Below are 6611 nucleotides of genomic sequence, written 5' to 3'. Positions count from 1 at the left end.
TGTGTATAGTTTCTATTTAAAATGCCCCGTATGCTTTTATTTCCCTGTGGCTACACTTACCCTGACCTCCTCTATAAAGAATACATACGTTGCAAGTGGAGCTGATATGGATTTTTCACAGCCACGATATCTGGATACTTATATATGGGTCAGTAAATGTCAAATAATAATAATAATTGGAAACGTTTCCTAAGATGACGTTATTAAACCCTCAGGACAGAGGAATGTGATGCAGGGTTGATATTTTACATTTTATCTATAAACTTCATCATACATAACTATAAATAAGAAGAAAACTGAAATAAAACAAAATATAAAGAAGTTGAATATAGATTCACATAAATCTTTTCTGCATTGTTCATTCTGTAGAATAAAAGATTTGATCCACTGATACTGAAATGTCTGTGAGAGGATCATATGTTTTTTATTGGCCAATCAAATACATGAGTTTAGTTGCAAGTAGCTTTAATAACGGTACGTGGATTATAATTAAGTTGAGTTTCATGCATCTGTTATAAACGATTAACGAGCAAAAGCTTTGATTTGCCAGGTTGTAAAAATAAATAAGAACCACGACGAGAGAGAAGGTGGTTTTCATTTAGGCTCTTTTGATATTTCTGGGTTTATATGTCCATTAATCGTTGAATGAGTTCTTCTGGTACAATGAATAAATGAAATAAAGAAAAAGAAATATGAGGAAATTAAGCCAAGAAATAGAGGGAAAGAACATAAAAAAAGTCAAAGTATGTAGCCAACAGTAAAAGGGAATAAGTTGTAAAAATAAGAGTAAGTGATGCAGAACAAAAGATGAATATCAGCTTTGTCAAAGGATAATAGGATTATTTTATATCCTCAGTCAAATGGAACTGATTTGTTCGCACCTCAGAAGAAAACTGACATTCACGGTTTATTTGAACCAAATTGCTGAACTGCTGGAAACATGTCGAGCTCACTTTCTGTCACGAGTTCTCATCGAGACTCACAACAATGCAAAACCCAGCATCAGAGGCAGAAATGAAATCTGTAATCTTCAGTTAATTCAACTACAACGATGTAACAGTGAGAATCAGAAAGTGTAACGAGCTGCAGGCGGAGATCTGTCCTCTGTGTCTGCTGCCGCTCTGAAGCTCTGCCCTGGAGGTTGATCTCATTAGACATGTAAGCCGTCTATTCTCTCTGCTCCATCCCGACACGGAGGGACCGCAGAGATCTGCCCTGCATCCAGCTCGCTGCATTCAGAAGGAGAAGGTCACGGGGGTCAGACCCACATCTGGCTCGGGGCTGGGTAGATATTTGTCTTCATTCGTACGGACAGGGCTGCGCCTCTCGCAGCGCCGCTGTCGCCGTTATCTCTGGGAGAGACAGTGATGCCTCAGAGTGTGGGGGGGGGGATGTGCAGACAGAGGGAGGATGAAAGCACACAGCGGTGGTGGCGAGGTGTTGGTGCTGGCAGCCCGGTTGGGGAAAGTGCAAACACTCTGAAGTGCCTTTGCATTTGTTCAACATCTGGATCAGGAGACGGTAACTGGCTCGGTAACCTCCAGATTAGTGGGTGCAGACAGGAAACGACTTTCCAGCAGTGAACAGTCCGTCTCCTGAGACTCATGGAAACACAAAGTGTCTCATTCCCATATGGGCCGGAGGAGGGGGGGGGGAATGGAGACTTTCCAAAGTGAAATATATTGAGTGGGAACCAGGACTCAAGAGCTGGTCGGCGCTAAATCATGATTCAGCAGGAATCATTGAAATGGACTTTTTTTAAATGAAGGAACAGCACAACTGTCTAACATCAGCATTAAACTGGTTTGATGTTTTAGTTCAGAAAAAAATTGGGTCACCATAGTTACAGTTAACCTCCTCAGGGTGTGTGTGTGTGTGTGTGTGTGCACACAGTTATAAAGAGATAGTGTGGAGGAGAATGAATGTTTTGTAAAGTCCTTCAACAGAAAATATCGACGAGCTCGAGGGTTTTTTCTTCTGATCGTCACCTCTGACCTTTCTGAAACAGATCATTCATCTCCAGGGGTTACAGACAACTTACAGACTGAACCTTTGTGTGTGTGTGTGTGTGTGTGTGTGTGTGTGTGTGTGTGTGTGTGTGTGTGTGTGTTCTGCAGACACTCCCAGACCGTCAGCAGCCTTTTAGTTCCGCTGAGGATCACTGATGGCATTTCAGACAACTGTGCCAGAATGGTGGATCCAGAAAAACAAACAGAGGCACACACAGAAATACCAGCACACACACACACACACACACACACACTGCATCACACTGCAGTCATGTGATTGGTTGATTGGATCATAAATAATAAATAAACATCCTCAGATATTCCTCTGACACACTGACCTATTTAGTGAAGCACTTTTTCCACTGTTTTCCTCACAGGTTTGATTCTTTGCTTTGGGTGCTGTCTAAAGGAAGGGGGGGGGGGCGGGGGGCGACCTCTGGAGGTCACGGTGGTCCAGTGGATGGTGACACTTTAGTAACAGGAGCTTTGAGAAGCTTTGAGGTCGTAGGTGTTGAACTGTGAAGTCCTACAACCAGAGGGTCGTGTGCTGGGAGCCATTGACTTCCATTCACTGTGGACACACTGACCCTAATCTAACAAGAAGGTTGGTGGTTCCAAACCCGGCTCTGGGCAAGATACCCAAGATACTGGTGTGTGATAACCATAACCAGGACCCTCACTTAATCCTGCGCGTGCGCGCGCGCGCACACACACACGCACACACGCACACACACACACACACACACACACACAGCCATGGATGGAATTCCTCTGTGATAACAGTGGAGGCTCTCGGCTATAACCAGTGATCATCGTGCTCTGTGATGCACAAGTCCAGTCTTGTGTGTGTCTGTGTGTCTGTTTGCTGTGTGTGTGTGTGTGTGTGTGTGTGTGTGTGTGTGTGTGTGTGTGTGTGTGTGTGTGTGTGTTATGTAAACACAGAGCAGACATGTATCTGAGCTTCTGCCGGCTCACACAGGTTTTCTGCTTCACCGCAGACCAGTGTTATAGTGAGTCAACCCTGGGTAACGTTAGGTCTGTTCACATCAGGCTGATCCAGGATCAGAGTCGTTCTCCCACTAACAGAGTGTGAAGCTGCCTAATAACTTGAGGGGGCTTCAATAAAACCTTGTGGTTCCATCGCTGACACAGATTGTAAACTATTAATGAGGACAAGATTTCACAGGCGACCGCAGAAACTTCTCAAACCACTTGTGAACTCAGGAACGTTCGCTCAGGCGGCTCCGAAGTCAGTTTGTTATCTGTCCCTCTTCTCCTCAGGGGGACTGGAGACAATCCCAGCTGATGGAGGGAGGGGGACACACCCAGGACATGTTGCCAGATAGAGAAATGATGCTCACATTCAGAGAGTCTCCAGCTAAGACATTTCTGGAGGAGGAAGTGGAGACATGTCTTTATGTACAGACTGTGAATGAATGCGTCTTTGTCTCGACATGTCAGGCGTGTGATTCGCTGGCGTCCTGTCCAGGATGTACCTCGCCTCTCGCCCGATGTCAGCTGATTTGCTGACATCACCTTGGACTCATCTATGATAAATGTGATCCCTGTGTGTTCAGTATTAATAACTAGAGAAGTAACGATGCAGAGGAGACGTCCAACGCTCGAGCATCACGCTCCAACTCAATCGAACAGCTACCAGCTCACATCTTTAAAAACCTTCTTGTCATGTCCAACTTTAGCTCTTTGCCAGGCAACAGCAATTCAGGCGGGACTTCGGTTGGGCCTACGTGGTCTACGTGGCCCACGTGGCCCACGAGGGACGGGGGTCTTCGTCCTCCAAACAACGTGGCCCCTGAATTGAGACCCAGCTGTTGTGTCTATCATCTTCTACCTTCAACCAGTTACCAGCACAAAAAACTGTAAAATTACACCAAACACAAAACAGCCCCAATAACTTCCCAAAGTGCCTCATCATTAGCTGTTGTTGCTTTTCACATGGAGTTGCCATAACAACCGTAAGTGCAACTGTTCTCTTCATCATCCGGTGAAGTGGAGATACAGATTCTTTTTTTCCCAACCAGTGACGTGCGATGGAACAAAACATCATTTGTGGTTTGTTTTCAGCAGACGGGCGGAGCTGCAGGATGCAGAAACTTCAGAGCAGGAAAGTACACTAACCTGATCGGCACATACTGTGGAGTGGTGCCACTCACCTGCGCTGAACCGTGCACGAGTAAATATTTGCAAATATCTGAAACAGTTTGTTCAGGGAGATTAAGAGAAAGTAGGTTGGAGCTGTGTCCGTGTACCAGGTCATAGATGAAAAAAACATCCGCTCCACCAGCCGACTGACGGAGGCCGACACCACCACCACCGCCGCCGCCGCCTGGGAACCACTGAAGGTCGTGTTATAATAAGACACGTGGAACTGGGAATAGAGTTAGCCACAGTGTTGACACACACAGGTCAGCACAGTTACCCTTATTAGGGCATTGCAGTGACTTCCATTCACTATGAACAGCTTAACCAAAACCTAATCTCTAACCATGACTCATTTATCGCTAACTTTGCCTTTAACCTGACACAATTGGCATAAGTTTAAGTTATTTTTGCATTTATTGACACTGTAGTGTGAAACGTGGAGAGAGATGCACGGGAGACAACACGCAGCGAAGGGCAGAGTCGGGATCGAACCTGTGACGACTGCAGGAGGACTCACGTCTCCCTTTCTGTGGCGCCTGCACTACCAGGTGAGCTAAAAGGCACTGAAATGACTGTGGTCCCCATGAGGTCCACTGGTGTGTTTATGCTGGGAAAGGTCCCAAAGAGGTAACAAAAAACAAACGATTGCACACACAATATATTTATATATATGATATACAGAAACAGATTCCTCATGAAACGTATATGTGATTCAGAGTCTTTCCTCTCTAAGAAACGAGTATTAATACCTCACTTCTTTCCCTGCTGTGGCTCAGCAGGGGGCCGGCAGTCAATGTGTGTGCGTGTGTTGCGTCGTGTGTGTGTTTGCACACGCCTGAGTGAGCAAAGAATAACTCCACTGAGAAGCTTTAGAATAAAAACTGCGACACTGCGTGTTGAGGCTGCAGGAGTCAGACTCTGGGAGCAGGAGTCAGAGTCTGGGAGCAGGAGTCGGGGAGCAGGAGTCAGAGTCTGGGAGCAGGAGTCAGAGTCTGGGAGCAGGAGTCGGACTCTGGGAGCAGGAGTCAGAGTCTGGGAGCAGGAGTCAGAGTCTGGGAGCAGGAGTCAGAGTCTGGGACAGGAGCAGGAGTCAGAGTCTGGGAGCAGGAGTCAGACATTCAGCACAGAGGCGATTTTAACACCATCTGCAGGTGGAGAGGAGCTGTGGGAATTAAAGTCCCACTGATACAAGGCCTCGACCAATCACGAGCCAGTGTCTCAGCTGTCAATCATCCAAACTTTAACCTGTAGATTAATGCAATAAATCTGCCTAAAATGACAGAAACCATCTTATCTCATTGAACGTGTTCTTTTTAGTTTGGTACACATCCCAGCCACGAACATGGAGAAGGCAGGGTTTATGATCAATACTGCAGGTCGCCAACAGGGGGCGATCAAGACGATTTGGCTTCACTTTTGGGAGCTGTGGCGTCCATCTTTATTTACAGTCTCTGGATCTAAATCTGGTGACAATCCATACCAGGCCGAGCCAGGACAAAACAAAACAGAGAAAGCAGAATTCTCTTCATCATCATCATCATAGTCATCATCATCATCATCAGCTCAATATTTACACAATATACTTTATCCATAAAAACCAAGGAGGGATTTCCTCCGTGCCAACGTAAAGTCGAGGAGAGCCGAGTGAGACTGGGCAAACTGTTGCTGGAGCAGCTTTTCCATTTGCACACTGGTGCACCGTTCCAAGACATGACAGCATCCCAACACACACACACACAGACACACACACACACAGACACACACACACACAAAGACAGAGCTACAATGATTTGGAGCGTGATGAATTATTCAGCGTCCCTCTCCGCCTCGTGGACACTGCTCTTTTTCAAAGTAGCAGAGGATCCTCGGTACGATCATTTTGGAGTTTTCTCATTCTTCTGTCAGCCGAACATGTTCTGCTGGTTAAACCTGACTTCACAGGCTCGATCCCGTCTCCAGGCCCAGACACCGGAGTCATAGGGAACCATCTGAGGCACCAGTGTGGAGAGCAACTGGCAGAGACACAGTGTGGGTGAGTGTGTGAGTGTGTGTGTCAGTGACTAACTGCGTTGCTGAGCACTCGGGCTGTTGTGATTCTGTTACTCCAGCTGGCTCTGCTCAGTGCAGGAAGTCCATTAGCGGGACAAGTAACAGTGAGGGTATTCTCCGGAGCCTCGGCCCCCAGAACCATGGGCCTAGCCGGTGTCAGGACTCCCAGATGAGACGGGGGAAGGGGGACGATCCACGAAGAGATAAGAAGCGAACAGGAAGTGGAATTTATCTTAAACGTCACATTTACTACAAAACAATCTCATAATTTAATTTGTTTAATCAGCGGAGGAACTGTTATGAGCAGCAATAACTAAAGGTCATTTCCTGGTCTGTTTTAACACGGTCAGTATAATGGGTTTACTTTTAATTCATTACTTAAGAGTTTAT

This window comes from Hippoglossus stenolepis, chromosome 10 (assembly GCF_022539355.2).
Source record: "Hippoglossus stenolepis isolate QCI-W04-F060 chromosome 10, HSTE1.2, whole genome shotgun sequence".
Classification (NCBI taxonomy): domain Eukaryota; kingdom Metazoa; phylum Chordata; class Actinopteri; order Pleuronectiformes; family Pleuronectidae; genus Hippoglossus; species Hippoglossus stenolepis.
Note: the sequence above shows the minus strand (reverse complement) of the source record.